Raw genomic sequence first — 17693 nt, 5'->3', positions numbered from 1 at the left:
CGAACTCCGCGTAGCGGTTGACGGAGTCCAGTGGACGGCTATCGGCGAGAAGCGGTTTTGCCTCGTTTTCCCGGTGTAATAAGTAAGTGCCTGTCAGATATCTTGTATCCAAAACCGACACAGACGGGAATACGCCCCCTTACGTCCACCCCTTGTCTATTTTAGAATTCAGCCGGGACGGAACCCATTCGATCGAATCTTCATGGTGACCGCCGTATGCACTCGTGATCGGCTGTTTACATAACTGCTATGTGGACGCATACAAGGTATCAACCTTTCTTGACCAAGGCACACTTTGCTTCCAGCAGCCATAGCGCCGTGAGTGCATGTCATCCGTGACTCGTCGTGTGTCGTTAACAATATTGTGTTTACAATGAATGCAGTACTTCATCACCTCTACCGTTTTAGTAGCCATAGCGCCGAGATTACCTACCATCTGTTACTGTCTAATAACAAGTGCATGTCATCCGTGACTCGTCGTTTGTCGTTAACAATATTGTGTTTACAATGAATGCAGTACTTCATCACCTCTACCGTTTTAGTAGCCATAGCGCCGAGATTACCTACCATCTGTTACTGTCTAACAACATGGCCCATTCTTGTGTTTGCAATAAATGTAGTATACTATGACGTTTACTAATTCAATACCTCGATACATTTAATCTGTCTAGATCTGACAGCTAGTCTGACAGAAAACCAGCACACCACCTCTTTCGGAAGCAATTTTTCCCGCTGATGTTTACCCTAATGAAGTGTGTCCTTTAACTAAAGGTAACCTTGCACCTTTACCCCAAGCAGCTAATTAATCGCGTCCTGGTGGTTTACCAGCACATATTGAGACCTGAATTAATGAACACCTGTGTCCCAACACCCTAATAACCTTTAGTATTGGGTTTAACCTAGATTTGACTGCAAATCCCAGCACGCAGTTCACTACTCTTCCCGAAGATGGTTATTTTGATGGAGTGTGCTGTATTTAACTAAAGGTAATTGCACACCCGCTTACAATTCACTTTAATTGTAGTTATTTAACCCTGTCCGTGTACGGAAGTCACCAACTATACATTGAGACTTGGTTTCTCCACAATCTGGTGCAGTACACCATTTGGATATGTATTTGGATTGTCTCTACTTTATTCTAAGTGAGTCCCCTTTGTAGACTCTATATAAAAATGTGTTTATATCTTTAGACTTCCTTTTGGCTATTGTTTTCTTCTGTATGTATTGGTCCTTTAGAATTATGATCTACCCTACTGAGCTGGAGCATGTTATGTGGCTTACGCAGCTCTTAGTTCCTTCTGTCCAGAGGTCCTTATGACCCGGATCCCATGGTGTTATTTTGCCTGATTAATCAACCTTTTACGGTTCACAGGACAGTGACTGTGATGTTTAACTCAATACTCCATTTGCTGATATTGATTTTTAATTTTACAGACAGGACGGCCCCATTTCGTCCCTTCCCCACTATAACGGTCCTGATGAAGACCCCGGCAAAGGACTGAATTTAGCCTATAAATAGGGGTCGAAACGTCGACGCCTCTTCACTTTGGGACGTCCGGCACATCCCCTGGATCATATCGAATTGCATATGTGACCGTAGAATGTCCTTAGTTTGAATTGTGTTTCTAACATTAGCCTTAATTTATATGGGCCATTTTGGTTTTTGGAACAATTGCCAAGTCCTCTGATGATGGTATTTATGTACATTGTGTTTTATTCTGTGCACTTTCCTTAATCCTTTTCACAGCCCTCGAGCACCCTTTCTTTCTCCCTCCCTCCCATATTGGGGCTTTTTCATTCTTCTGATTCTCTACTCCATTCAAAGTAATTGTAATAATGCTTTACTGAATCACTATGCAATGTTGAATAAATGACAACATTCTTCTTTTGAATTCACCGTATTTGTCAATACGGCGCATTCCTGCTTTTTCTCCTGCGCTGGGGCCCTTTTGCCTGCCATTTGCCAACTCAGACACACTTGCACCATGGTGCACGGGTGCCTGTGTTATAACAAGGATTGTTTTTATGCAGGAAGGGGCACTTTCTAGCACCAAAGTGATCCCCTGAGGCTTCTTCCATTATCTATGTGCGCTGCATTCTGCATGCAGTGCACTAAGAAAGAGGAAAAAAACAAAAGGAAATAAGCATACTCCTCCTCGTTATGCCTCACCTGGGGAGGCGTAGGTTTCTGGCACATTCTTAGGTCTACCACTTCCAATGAATCTGAGAATGCGTCTAAATCAATGGATGTCGCATGGGAAAACCCACGCAATGCCCAAGGAAACACCTCCCTGTCGCAGAGTAATGTAACCCACTAGTTAGTGCGTTGTTACATTACTCGAGATTTTTGAAGCCACTCAGGGCCACGCAAGATGGCCTTGCCTGGCTTCAGAAATATTATTTTTAATTGGCATCGCTTTGGCACCATGTGGCATGGTGCAAAAGCGACGCAAAGAGGCTCGTAAATATGTCTCTTAATTCTTGTCTGTAGAAAAGGCTGTAACTTCTTTGTGTCTGCCCATATCTGTATCTTCAAAGAAGGCTGGTACCAGACCATACAGTGGCTATTATTACATTAATAGTCTTTTTAACTTGCTCCCCAATGACAGTCTCCGACCCTCTGAAGGATGTAAAAGTCTGTCCTAGCACCTGTGGTCATATTTGGATTCATACAATGACTTTGTTGATGGAGAATTAAAAAAAAATGCTGTTTCATTTTGCTGCTGTATTGCTCCAAGTTCCATGTTTCCCAGTTTAATATTGATACCCCAGTGTCTTTTCAAGTTTTCGCATTTTTAAACAGGCATTGCAAGGCCAATACCTTTGCAGTGACTTCCAGTATTTTAGCTTGTTCACTGTTTTGTTTTGTCATTTATTTTTGCACACTTTATTATTTTAAGGATGCTGTAAGTTTTATAAAAAAAAAGACGTAAAGCAAAGCTATTTTTTGGTCTCAAGAAGCACACGTTGCCAAAGTAGTCCTGGCACAAATGGAACTACATTGTGAGTGAATGTGCGACCTGTGAACTAGCAAAGGCCTGCCTCTCCCAATGAAGTTAGCCAATGGCGAAATTGGGCTGACTCATGGTCCATGCTATAAGTTTTAGTGGGTGAAAGAAAAATGTAAATGACTTAATTACCGACCAATAGATGAAGAGGGCTCCCTGAAAGCTCTTATAAAATAGTGTGATACATTTAATTTTACTTATAATGCCAGATATAAAATAATACTGCCCACTTTGGAATCTAAAGGTCTCTCCCATCTCTCCATTCCTTACTCACTCCTCTGATCAGTGTGGGGTCTGTATATCGAGTAGGGAATATTGTAATATCTTAATACTATAGCCATAATAGAGTACAAAAACATCAAAAGGCATGTATAGATTTTCTATGCCTAAGTACATATACGTATCTAGACGATGTACCTATATATAATTACGGCATATAGTTGTGAAGTTAAGAAGAGTAACTCTATACTTCCCTATATGTACTTACCTTTCGATTGTGTTTACCTTAATATTGTGGCAGTGTTATTGAGGTATACTTATATTCCCTACTCTTTGTTCCAGACTACATTCATGTGACCAGACATTAAATACCTGCAGCCTCTTCTCAAAGCGCATGGTTTATAAACCATCTTCTATTTCAATAGCCCTCTCTGCACTCCTGGGTCCATCTTTAAAAACTGGATAGAATGCTGCAGGTGAGACTGACCTCTGCACTCCAGTATTTTTCTTCTCTGTTTTTACCTCCATTATTTAACTCACTATGCTGATATTTGATAACAAGAATTTCCTTTTGCTAAGAGGCCTGCAAACCCCATCCTGTACAGTGAACCATAGATTTTATTCTACAATATTTCATAAGTAGAGGAAGGGACATAACACACCCCTTGACTCTGATATCATAGGAATTACCCCCTTCACCTAGCCTTAGCCCAACAGTCATATATTTGCTGCTGAGGGTAAAGTAAAGTATAAAAAGCAATTAGGGTCCTGCAGACTTTCTGTTCTTCTTGCTGCCTTCAAGACCCCTTAGCCCAGGGGTCAGACGGGATGTGCCAGCGGTGCCAAGAGACAAACCCCAGGCAACAACTGTATGCCTGACTGTCACCAAAGTCGATGCTGTTCTTACGAATTTCTGACCCCATTACTTTGCAATTGGAGTTAAAATGATTGTATACTTTTCAGATTTGATCTGATCTTGTTATGTAAATGTAAATGTACATGTTTTTATATAGCGCAAATCACCGACCCGGTATCTAAGCGCTTGCTTAGGGAACCCGTCCTGGTATTCCCCTGTGAGAAAACCCCGGCAGGGTATCCACAAGGTGAAAGCCAGGCATCCCACCGCGAGGGGCCATTGTGGAGATTAAGCAAGCTATTGCCCAGAGTCGCAGAGTATGAACCCGTGAATCGAGTAGGCACCGGAGCGAGAATTGTTGAGTCCGTGGACATTTTAGGACTCAAGACCCACCCGAGCCAGGAATTGAACCCTGGTCCCGGGCTGACCTCTGCTTCCAGGTCTGCCTCCTCTAACCAGTGAGCCACACTTCTCCACACGTTATGCTGGTATAGCACCAAGTGCTGTCCCTGGAATGCTATATAGCGCTGGTCTTAGTAGGAAGGTGGCACGCAACGAGCGAATGGGAGCGTGAAGATGGGGTTTTTGCTGTAGTCAAGGCCCACTAACTGCAAGGAGCTGCGGCCCTTAAAATCCTGATTGCTGTCAAAAACACGGTTTATGTACTAAGTGGACATACATACTTTCAGTGGCTTATTTACAAGCACATTGCGCCGGCAGCGAGTCACTTTGGTTGACGCAATGGGCTTCCCCATATTTACAAGGCCATGTTAAAGTCAGCCTGCATGACTTTTCATGGCCTTACAAATATGTATCCCTTTCACGCATGACTCTTAGTGAAAGGGACGTTCCATGGGTGTTGCTTTGGGTTTTCCGATGCAAATTCCATGGAACTTGACGCATTCCCAGATTTGGAACATTTTGTAAACCTGGGAATGCCTCAGAACCCTCCTGCTCCCCAGAGGAGGAGCAAGGAAACACTTTCTACCCGTTTTTTCCTTTCCATGCCTGCTGCATTCTGCAGATTGCATAGAAAGATAAACATTTATTTAATGATTGTTTTTGTGCAGGAAGGGACAGGTGATCATTATTTCTGTGCACAGAAATAATGATCCTCTCAACAGAGGCACCCGTGCAAAATGACACACGGCTGTCTGTGCTGGCGCGCTGCTGCTGTTTGTGCACTGGTGCCGGGGAGGAGGACAGTCCCGCCCTTTTACTTTGACTCCCGACAGCGCGTGAGGAAGGCTTGCTGTGCTGCCGTGCATCGAAATATTATAAATGAGGCCCTCAGTTTTCAGTAAGACGCACGCTCCACGTGCATACTGTGAAGGGTGGGTGTATCAAAATTCCCAGACAAGGCTGATGAGGGCATTGGGGTCCCCTGGTCCTTTCACTTCCTGAAAGCCCAAGTTCATAGGTCAGATAAGTGGGACTAACAACATTTATTTAACCCTTTACCTCCCAGCCTGAAACAGCTAGAGCCCTTCAGTTTTTTTACATGTGTAACTAAACACTAAAAACGCACTATTTTAGAAATGCCTCTTGGGTCTCTTGTTACCGACGGAAGTAGAACATCACTTCCGCCTAAGCCAGCCAATGCGAGCGTGTCTTTTCATTGCCAGTGCACCTCCTGCCGTGCTGCGCTGAGAGGATGTGCTTCGAGGCCCGGAGCAGGTGATGGCAGTGCGCCCAGCATTCTGTGAGTCACATCCCATCGCCGGACAGTAAGAGCTTCCCTCTGACTCATCCAGATATTTGAACAATAAAGCAAACACTCATTGTTTGTCTTTCGCGAGACAGGCATGCATATCCCATTAACAGCAGGATTTGTTTAACAAAGGCATTTCCTCGCGGTATAATCTGGGAGCAGCATGTGAGTATGTGCGCGAGCAAAAGGAGAAACGTGCAAAAACCCCATCTGACCCTACGATGCGGATGTAGGGATGTGGAGAAGTAGCATCCATGGAAAGAGTGGGGCAGGACCCATCGTTTACAAAGGGAGGCGCTGCTTTCCTGGACACACCATGGCTGTCAGACAAATACATGCCTCAAGCCTGGGCTTTCACTTCCTCAGCGCGATGCAATCTAGGTCTTGTGTTCAATTGGTCCAGTGGGTGCAAAAAAAGACCACATTTGCCCCAGGGTGTTACACTGTTAAAGAAAGTCCAGTTATAGATTGTGTCCACTAAAGATGTTGTATATTAGAAACGGGCACCTCTCAAGGTATAATTTGTGCAATATTTTTTGCAGGCCCCCATTTGTCGGTTTGGTGGTCCACAAGAGCTTGTGCATCAATTAATCAATAAATCAGGATTTATAAAGCGCAGCTTATCACCCGATAGGTTATTCAGGCCCTTGGAGGATTATTCGAACAGCCAGTCTTGAGGGCCATCGGAATTCCGTAAGTGAGGTGATGGTCCGGAGGTGCGCGAGGAGGCTGTACCAGGTCTTTGCTGTGATATGGGAGAAGGCGTTTCCTCCACCCCTGCTGCGGTAGATGCGGGGAGTATGGGCAAGTGTAAGGGAGGCGGAGCGTAGGCTTCTCTATGGTTGGGGGTAGTTCAGAAGGTGGTTACTGCAGGCTGCTCCTTGGTTGTGTAGAACCTTGTGTGCCAGGGTCAGCAGCTTGAATTGGCAGCTCTTCTGTACAGGGAGCCAGTGGAGTTTATTTTGTTATTATCATGAGTTTATACTGTATTACATACCCCTCAGAAGGACGCAAAGATTTGTTTTTCCAACCCAGTATGCTTTTCTTTAAGCACAAGGCTGCTAATTAGCCCCATGCTGAGTACAACACCTTCAGGCTGTCCTGGCTTTTAGCCAGGAGCACTTTGTACGATGGAATTCTAGAACCCCTAGATACAAGGTTAAAAATATAATGACAAGTTCGTTAATCCAGTTTTTTGTTGGCTAAAAAAAACAGTACGAGGTGCCACACTTGACGTATGGTCAATAGGCAGCTTTCAAAGGAAGAGCATGTCCCATACAGGCCACTCCCATGGATGGTCATGTGGTCCATTGGAATTAAAATGTATGTGTCCCACACATGATTTCATACATGACTGTTTTTGTGCCTTTAAGCCTGTACAACGCTTCACTGCCTTTTGTGTCAGTTTGTGCTATGTAAATACCACATATATACATACAGGCCATTAGACCCCTATATGTTGAAAGACCAACCCAGTTTGAGCAGACCACGAGTAATGCAACTAGCCTGGTCACTTGAGGGGGCCTTGAGTGGCTATACAATGTAGTGGTGCGCTCACCTCCAGTCTTATTATCGTAGACAACCAAGGCAGAAGTGGAACAGAAACCGGCCCTGGTAAACTGATCAGCTGGCCCCCCCTGGGGTGAGAGGGAGTGCAGCCGAGCAGTTTGCGAGGGCCGGTTTCAGTCGATTTTGTAACAAACTGACCCCTAGTAACAAAACTCCCCCGCATGGGCCCAAAACCGGCCCCACCCTAGCAGCCTACCGGGGAAACGGCCTGTGCCCGCTATAGCCAGTCCGGCCCTAGAAGAAGCTAAGAAGGAACAGCAACAGATCTTAGCAAGCCAGCCCTTCTCTTTGATCATATGCAACAAGGGCTCACCTCTATGGTTGCATTTTCACTCTATGTTGCTTCAACATTATGGCTGTCTGTAGTTTGGCATGCACAGTACTCTGTCGCAAATGCGATGATGTACCGTGTCCACCAAACTCCTGTTCCACCCACCTTATTTAGAGATGGGTGGACCATAAGCTTTACATCAGTAGAGCCCCTATTGGCTCTTCCGACAGATATATTACTCTGATGGCCTGACAAAGTTGGGGCCATCGGATTAAGCCATCACGCCCCCTGAGGGAATTTCTTTTCTGTCTGTCACTGCCAGGAAAAGTCTGGGAAAGCTGAGGGACAGAAATGAACAACGACTCCCACACCCTGGGAGAAGAACCCCAGGGTGTGGGGGTCATTAGTGGGGTAATTATTTTTTTTGTTTTTCAGAAACAAAGTCCCATTTTGGGAGTTTGTTTCGGAAAAACAAAAAGTTTATAAGTTTGATGACACGCCAACAAAACCAACGGTGCCTGTCCTCCAAACGTTTTAAACCTTGATGGGCACCGCCTCGCTGGCAGTTTCTTTCAAGGTACAATCATGACCACTGGGCTGGTGGTCATGTCTAGATTTGATGGACAGATTACCGTGGGGATGGTGGTAGTAATGTGGTCTACCACCCTGATGGACTGTAGTCCGTTAAGCAATCTCTAATTCAGACCCTATATTTTCCCTTCCGTGTCATTCACTTATAAATAATTGTGATCAGGTTTATCAGTGTTATTGATTCAATAGTAGCATCTCATGACTATGAATTCAAGAACACATTAAGGTCTCAGGTGACAGTGTGTATATAAATGCGGCAACTTCACACATGCATTTAGGTTGGAAAATAAACCCATCCCCATAAAACGAGGGGAGAAGTGAAGAGAGGAACTTAGGAGTTTTGGGTTATCTGCTCAGTATTAATTTACAAGAGTCATAATTGCAATGCAAAGAACTCTCCTGATCCCAACCCTGATGGAAGTTGATACCAACCAGAAGCTACTCATCAACCAAGAGCCGTATTGATCACTAATCGACAATGACTAATCACAATCATGACCATCACAAGAACTAACAACATATACGTTTTCTTCTAAGATTCTCATTTTAGCGTGTAACTTTTCTTATGATGTAACTTTTGTAAGGTGCTCTGATACCCTCATCGGGTCTAGTTCGCACTGTGTAAAACTCTATAAATAAATAAATAAAAGCTGCAATGCAAGTCAAAAGGAAGGAAGACCAGCTACAGGGGTTTCCGTCACACTACATCCATCGCAGAATGTGCACTCCTGAAGTCAGACTCCCCGGGCTCACAGCGTAATGTGTTGGGGTTCTCATTTAGGATGAATCCCTGAAGGAATGAACATGAGCTCTTCTGACATAACAGCAAGGTCTTGCTGCTCTTGTTGCATTGCTTGGAAAGTAATGCAGATTGTGTACTAAGGCTGTGGACTTTTCATTCTTGCACAAAATAGTCCCAGGCAATCCTGACTCAGGTATTTCAACATATAGGGTGTCATCCTCAGGATGACAATAAGGAGGGTGACATGAATCAATGAGTGTACACATCTCTGAACTTTACTTATATATCACAGGGTGAGGTGTTGTCACTATCAGTATGGAACCAAACATACCTTTCCTGTTTGTCAAATCGTCTTCATTCGGACCTTGGTTCTCTGCTATGCTGTTAGATACTGATTTGGGGCATTTTTCAGATAACCATGCAACTAATGTCTTGAAATGTTAGCAATAATATGATTGATGAAAAAACCTTAGCTGTGTGTTGTAATTAATAGCAATATTGAATGTAATCACGCTACCATCTGATGAATATGTATTGGTATGGTACAAAGAGCGACAATGCAGTCAGAATTTGTGTTCAGGAGTTAAGATATATAACCTATAACTTCCTTAAACTGATAGAATAATTGCATCTCTATTTTTGGACAAACGCCTGTTATCGGAGATCGCACTGAGAGCTTCTACTAGGATTCTGTAATGCTTATGGCTCTTCGAAATACCATAAAGGTATCCATAGCAAATGTAAAAAGAGGGAATAATGCATTTTTTTTATCATACATTTTGAAATTAGAAAGACTTGTGAGCAAGTAACCAATAAGTAAATATCTTGTTGTCCTGAAGAAGGCATCCGAAATGGAGAATGGACCCCGAAATAGCATGTTTAAGAGACTATATTTCAGAACTTTGTATACAAAAATACTATTTCACATAAATATAATTTTTTGAAAAGCTTCTCATTCAGTTTAGATTTGCTTTTATTTACTCCAATGGGGCGACATGTTTTAGGCTGTCACTTAGGCTGGTCTGTAACTAAGGTCCTAATTTAGATCTTGGCGGTACTTCTGCCGTCCCTCCGTGACAATTATTTCAAGCACTCTGTCGAGTCGACTGAGTTCTACCCACCATATGTAGATGTCTACTGGCTATGCTGGCTCCAACGCAATCAGGCTGGCAGTATTGCACTGAGTCTATTTAGTTGTTCTCGTTGTGCTGGCGTTGTACTGGCGGCACTTTGCTGATGGAGTGAATTCCTAGTGTAGTGGAGACTGGTCTGTAATATTTATTTTTGTGTCAATACACATATATGTTGTGTTTGCATTAAAATCATTTGAAGGAAATGTGCAATGCCCCTTTTTTTTACATATTGAATGCCACACAAACAACATATGCACATTATTGAATGCAAACCCACAGACACCACAAGCACAACACTGCCAAGCAACACATAAACAATTTTTTTTTCTTAAGTGTCAATACAGGTGAGTTAATTTTACCTTGATAAGTTGAAAAAATGACACTACTGTACTACACATAAGAAAAAAATGTGTATAAGAGCAATGCAAAAATACATGACTACAGCAAATATCAACACCCGCTACATATTAAGACAATTGTTAAAGGTGTCTACATTAGATCCCGGAGAAAACGGAGTCATTTGGCGTCATGGTGTAGTTGGAGAATTGAAGAAGGGATCTGGACGATGGAGTTCTAGAAGGAAACAGAAGTGGAAAACAGTAAAAAAAGGTAAGTTCTTACCTAATTTCCTTCAACTCTGCCAAATCAGAGGAGGAGTTATTTCCTGCCACAGTTGCCCCGATGGTAAGGCAAATTGTGATTTGCTCGGTGGTCATCTAAGCTGGATTCCCGTCACCGTTGCTGTAGACGCGGGTGAGAAACCTGGCGGAGTCAGTGGGACTCTGGAGGCTTTTCGTCCATGGACCCGCCAACATCTAAATAGAGGGCCTCATTTATGAAAAGTGACGCTTCACTGTGTGAAAACAGCAATGCGTCACTTTTCAATGCGCCCTCCTTGGGACATGCTGGGTGCGTCATATTGACAATATGACGCATCATGTCGCAAGGAGTTGCAGATACGTCAGTATTTCTGATGTATCTGTATGGCACAAAAGTGTAGCATTGCTGTAGTGTATCACAAAAGTGACGCAACTCCAGCATTGTGTCCTTTCACATGGGGCAAGCCCCAAGTAAAAAGGGCCTGTGTCAGTCTTACCCCTGCTGTGAAGCAGGCGTAAGTTTTTGACACATTTGCACCCTAGAAGTGACGCAGTGAACTCTTGTAGATTTCACTGCGTCACTTCTACAAGGTTTACTTACGTGGGAACGCCCACCCTGCATACATTATACCTGACGCAGGTATAACGAAGCGCAGGGAATTACAAAGTGACGCATCTGCTTAGATGCGTCACTTTGTAAATAGGGCGCACCAGGAGGCATATTTTAAGCCACCGATACGTCACAAAAAGTTACACAACGCAGGCGCAAAACTGTCGCGAGGCCTCATAAATAAGGCCCAGAGTGTGTGGACCGCATTGGCGGGCAGTAAATCCATCGGAAAAATGATGGCAAGACCATTACCATCAAGATCTAAATCGGTCCCTTGGTTCTTAGCAAGAGGGGAAAGAACTGTATATATTAAAACATGGTTTTAAATTTACTGAAAAAAACGTGGCATTAACTATAAAATAAGAATACGATCCCACTTCACAAAGTGGGCAATGTACTTAAGTATTAGAGAAATGTGCAGTTAACTTATATCACAGAAAAAATACCCTTCCTATGCTTATTGAACTCATTCCCGTTTTTGAAACAGTTAACTCACAATGGAACCATAATGACAGGTTGTCATGTGAAGTTAGCATTGTCATTTATTCGTCTCTGCCCATCTAAATAATAATAAGGTGAACACATCTTTGTGTGTAAGGCCCACTGTCTTTTGCAATTCAGTCCAAGATGGAATTCCATTTTTGGAATATGTTCTAGGGAAAGATGTTGAAAGGATGAGACTCATAATTTAGTTTCCAGACTCCCTCAAAAATAACTACTTCTTTTTCAGGATGGCGGCAACCCACGAATAGATCCTCGCCAGGTCTCACAACCCAAGGGTGCACAGCGTAGAAACGTCAAAGATCCAATCAAATCAGACGTTTTCTGGTTTTGTCCAGTTTTATTCCATTAGTGTTCCAAAAGTAATCCAATCTTATAGCAAATTTTCATGTATTCAATCTTTTAACAGTTCCACGAGTGTCAACGTCGGCTTTGTTCATAGACACAAGGGTTCTACAGAGGATCACATGCCCTATTTAGATATCACTGTAATATAGGCTACGTGCCCTGTGCCAGTAGAGTATCAGCTAGTGTGGCGGATCTACTTTTGGCAAAGTTGATTGCCAAGCAGCAGAAATTTTGTTGCGGCCCACTTGGCATTCTGTTTTCTTTTCCAGAGAAAAACCCAATGACTGACATCTTTTTTAAGAAAGTACGGCAACCCCCCGACCTCATCCCCTATTCGCCTCAGTTGGTGGCTCTTGAAAATTACAACACATTGAAAAAACAAGCATTGGAAAAGCCAATTGACCTTGTCTTGCTTTGCTAGTGTCTTTTAGTCATGTAAGACAGTGGAGTAGAGCAGAGTGCAGTGATGTGGCGTAGCATGTTGTGGCATAGATTAAAGTGGAGTAGAATGGCATAGAGTGCAGTGGTATACAGTGGAGTGGCAGAGAGTAGAGTGGAGTAAAATGACTTGGAGTGGTGTAGTATGAAATGGCATATAGCAAAGCGCCGTAGAGTGAATTGGCGTAGAGTAGAGTGGCACAGAGTGGAGTGGCATAAATTGACATAAAGTAGAGTGGAGTGACATAGAGTGGAATAATATAGAGTAGAGTGGAGTGGCGTAGAGTTGAGTGGAGTGGACTGGCGTAGAGTGGCATACAGTAGAGTGGTGCAGCATGTTGTGGCGTAGAGTGCAGTGAAGTAGCGTAGACAGAAGTGACATAAAGAGATATACAGTGGAGTGGAGTGACGTAGAGTGGCTTAACAAAGAGTAGAGTGGGGTGGCATAGAATAGAGTGAAGTGGACTGGTAAAGAGTGGCGAAGAATCCGGTGGCTTAGAGTGTAGTGATATAGAGTAGAGTGGTATAGAGTGTAGCGGTGTAGAGTGAGTGGTGCAGAGTAGAGAAGAGTGGTGCAGACTGCAGTGGTGGAGTGGAGAAAAGTGGCATAGAGTACAGCGGCATAGAGTGCAGCAGTGTAGTGGCATAGAGTGCAGTGGTACAGAATAGAGTGCAGTGATTTGAGTGGTACAGAGTAAAGTAGAGTGCTGCAGAGTAGAGAAGAGTGGTGCAGAGTGCAGTGGTGGAGTAGAGTAGGGTGGCGTAAAGTACAGTGGTGCAGAATAGAGTATACCAGAGGGCAGTGCCATAGTGCAGTGGCATAGAGTAGAGTGGTGTACACTGCAGTGGCGTACACTGCAGTGGTGTAGAGTAGTGTGGTATAGAGTAGAGTGACATGAATGCAGTGACGTAGACTGTATTGGCATAAAGTGTAGTGGCATAGAGTAGATTGGTACATGGCAGAGTAGAGTGTCGTAGAGTTCAGTGGTGTACAGTGCAGTGGTGCAAAGAACAGTGGCATAGAGTGCAGTGGCGCAGAGTAGACTGGTGCAGAGTAGATTAGAGTGGCATAGCGTGCAGTGGCACAGAGTAGAGTGGATAATAATAGAGTACAGTGGCACAGAGTAGAGTAGTGTAGATTGAAGTAATGTGGTGTAGAGTGCAGTGACCGTAGAGCACAGTTGCCTAGAGTATAGTGGCATAGAGAAGAGTGGTGCAGAGTAGAGAAGAGTGGTGTAGAGTGCAGTGGCATAGAGGTGAGTGGAATAGATTGGAGTGGCATACAGTGGTTCAGAGTACAGCAGAGTGGTGTAGAGTACAGTGGCATAGAATAGAGCAGAGAAGAGTCAAGTGGTGTAGAGTGGAGAGGTGCATATTAGAGTACAGTGGCATAGAGTGCAGTAGTGTAGATTGCAGTTGAGTAGAGTTCAGAGGTGCAGAGTAGAGTGCAGTGGCCTAGAGTGTAGTGGCATAGAGTGCAGTGGCATAGTACAGAGTACAGCAGAGTGGCATTGAGTGCAGTGGCACAGAATGCAGTGGCATGGAGTGCAGTGGCATAGAGTGGAGTGGCATAGAGTACAGTGTTGCAGAGTACAGTATAGTGAAGTGGCATAGTGTGTAGTGGCGTAGAGTGGAGTGTCGTGGAGTGGCATAGAGTGGAGTGGCATAGAGTGGTGTGGTTTAAAGTGGACTGGCATAGAAAGGAGGGGTTCAGAGTAGTTATAGTGCCATAAAGTGGTGTGGTACAGAGTACAGTGCAGTGGCGGAGAGTGCAGTGATGCAGAGTAGAGTAGAGTGGCAGAGAGTAGAGTGTAGAGTTGCATATAGTGTAGTGGTGGAGATTAGAGTAGAGTGGCATAGAGTGCAGTTATGTAGAGTGAAGTTTTGCAGATTGCAGTGGCGTGGGGTTAAAGTGTTACAGAGTATTACAGAATCGCATAGAGTGCAGTGGTGTAGACTACAGTGACGTAGAGTGGGTAAGAGTAGAGTAGAGTGGTGTAGAGTGCAATGGTATAAAGTGGAGTGGTGTAGAGGCCATTGGTAGTGTAGATTGGTTCGGAGTAGAAATGACTGGCATAGAGTGCATAGGTGTAGAGTGGAGTGGTGGTGGGTACAGTGGTGTACAGGGGAGTGGTGCAGAAAATAGTAGAGCTGTGTGACTGCAGTGGTAGAGTAGAGTGGCGCCAAGTAGAGCACAGTGGTGTAGAGTGCATTGGCGTAGAGTAGAGAGATGTAGAGTAGAATGGTGTACAGTGCAGTGGTGTAGAGTAGAGTGGTGCAGAAAAGAGTGGAGTGGTGTGGAGTACAGTAAAGTGTCATAGAGTGCAGTGGTGTAGAGTAGAGTGATGCAGAGTACAGTAGAATATCATAGAGTGCAGTGGTGTAGAGTGGAGTGGTGCAGAGTAGAGTGCTGTAGAGTGCAGGGCATAGAGTACAGTGGTGCAGAAAGGAGTTGAGTGGTGTGAGTGCTCTGGTAGAGTAGAATGGTGTAGAGTACGGCAGAGTGGCATAGAGTGCAGTGTGCAATGGAGGAAAGTGTAATGGCATAGAGTGGAGTGGCATTGAGTGCAGTGGCATATAGTGGAGTGGTGTGGTAGAGTAGAGTGCAGTGACATACCCCCACATGCATCAAGCATTTTTGGAGTCGCAAACGGTGCGATTCCTTAAAATCGGCCGTTTGCGATTCCAAAAATGCTTTTTTGGATGCATCAAGCAATTTTAGAAATCGCAACATTTTTGCGATTTCTGAAATTGCGATTGCTTTTAAGAAATCGCAAATTTGCGATTTCTTAAAAGCAATGCATGATTACTTTTTAAATTGCGAATTCGCAATTAGAGGGATAAATTTACCGAGTGGTTGAAACACTCGGTAAATTTGCAAAAAGTGTAAAAAAACGCAGAAAATGCATTTTTAAAACATTCATGTTACGGACACACATGTCCTTAGGACATGTGTGTGTGCAACATGATGCGAAAAATACATTTCAGGGGTGCATGGGGGGTCCTTTGGACCCCCCCTGCACCCATGAAATGCATTAACAAATTGCGATTTTCAAAGTGAAAATCGCAATTTGCTAATGCCTTCCCATTGCTTCCTATGGGCCTTTTGGCCCATAGGAACCAATGGGAATAGCGAATTCGCAAATTCGCTATTCGAAATTGTATTTCGGTAATTTATGCGATTCGGTAAAAATTGCGATTTTTACCGAATCGCATAAATTTACCGAAAATAATCATGCATCCCGTTTTGCGAATTCTAAATTGCGAATCGCTATTTTTCACAATTTAGAATTCGCAAACTCCCGGGATAATGCATGTGGCCGTTAGAGTTCAGTGGTGCATAGTAGAATAGATTGCCATAGAGTGCAGTAGCGTATCGGAATGCAGTCAAAGTCCTAAATCGGAGCCTCATTTCAAGTACTACGGGATTCTTAATCTATGAACTGAGGCCACTCTCATTTGGCAGTGTTTCGCATAGGCTCTGCACTGGTGAGCACTGTATTTTAGACAAAGTAGAAGAACACAGTAGGAACCATGTTTTGCTTAGTAAATGGTGTTTAGGGGACAAGAAACAATGTTGCAGCATTCTTTATTTGGAAGTGGCACAGAATCACAGCCACACTTCACAGTAGAAGGATACGCATATTCTGTGTCACAATGACAGATCTATTCACTGTCATAGATGAGATGATTTGTTTACATTGTTGGGCAGGGGAGTGGGAGGGAAAAAAAGCAATATCTGGACGGGGATATGGTAGCCAGACTGAAAACACGAGCACTCTTATAGTTTATTTATTTATTTATTTTCGAGATTTTTATTGCGCATACAAATACCCGAAGGTGTCTCGGCGCATGTGGAGGCTAAAAACGATCAGACAGCAACTTACTGGTTAAACAACCATGTTTTTAAGAGCCTACGAAAGCTCATCAGATTGGGGGCAGTTTTAATCGCCAATGGCAATAGATTCCAAAGTTTGGGTGTAGCCACCAGAAAGCGCCTGTCTCCCCAGGTAGCAGTTCTTGTGCGAGGCACTGGAAGGAGGCAGGTGTTGGCGGATCTAAGCTGCCTCTTGGGGGTGTACAGCTGAAATGCTTCTGTCAGAAACTTAGGTCCGACGCCATGCACTGCCTTATAGGCAATACAGAGAGCCTTAAATTTAATTCGGCTCTCTACTTTTAGCCAATGCAGATGAAGAATAGCGGGAGTAGTGGACTGACGACGGGGGATGTCAAGAAGAATCCTTGCAGCCGCATTCTGTATGGACTGCAGCTTCGATAGGACAAGTTTCTGAGTATTTAGAAAGAGGGCGTTCCCGTAGTCAATTTTTGAAAATACTAGGGGGGAAACCAGGGTCTTCCCAGCTGAAGTAGGGAGGTAAGGCAGTAATTTTTTGATTTTCTTTAAAATAAAGAACGCAGATGACACAACCTTGTTGACGTGAAGGCTGAATGACAACTTGCTATCAAAAATAACTCCCAGGTTTCTAGCCTTTTCTACCGGGACGGGTGGAGAACCCAGCTGGACAGGCCACCAGATGGAGGACCATTCCGGGGAAAGCTTGCCGAAAGTCATGATCTCGGTTTTGTCCGAGTTTAGCCTCAGACAATTGGAGGCCATCCAAGTACTAACAGCAAGCATGGCCTTTTGGAAGTTTGCTGCCACCACTGGCCCGTCCTTGTGGATTGCCAGGACAAGTTGGGTGTCATCTGCGTAGGATGTAAGTCGCAATCCATGGAGTACTTAAATCTCCAAAAAAGTAGCACCAAATATGGGAGCAGTGGAAGACACAAGTATGTGTTCCATGCTCCAGGGAAGGGTCAAACACTAGAAGAGGACATGGCATAGTCATTCCAAGACAAACGTAGTGAAGGAAATGAGAGTGACGCTGAAGCTCGCAAATGGTAGGCGATGAGGGAGTTGTAAGTCCACTGTATGTAAACAAAATGCCTTACACAAAACCCTAAACAGATGGGTCTGCGCGGGGAGTTCTCTTCCTGTGCATGGAATCATAGTTTATTTCTTCTTCCCTTGACCACCATGCCTTACCGAACCCAGGCAGGGAAAATCATAGGACTCACTTGTATGGCTTACTCTGA

Source organism: Lissotriton vulgaris, chromosome 2_2 (assembly GCF_964263255.1).
Source record: "Lissotriton vulgaris chromosome 2_2, aLisVul1.2, whole genome shotgun sequence".
In the NCBI taxonomy this organism is placed as follows: Eukaryota; Metazoa; Chordata; class Amphibia; order Caudata; family Salamandridae; genus Lissotriton; species Lissotriton vulgaris.
Note: the sequence above shows the minus strand (reverse complement) of the source record.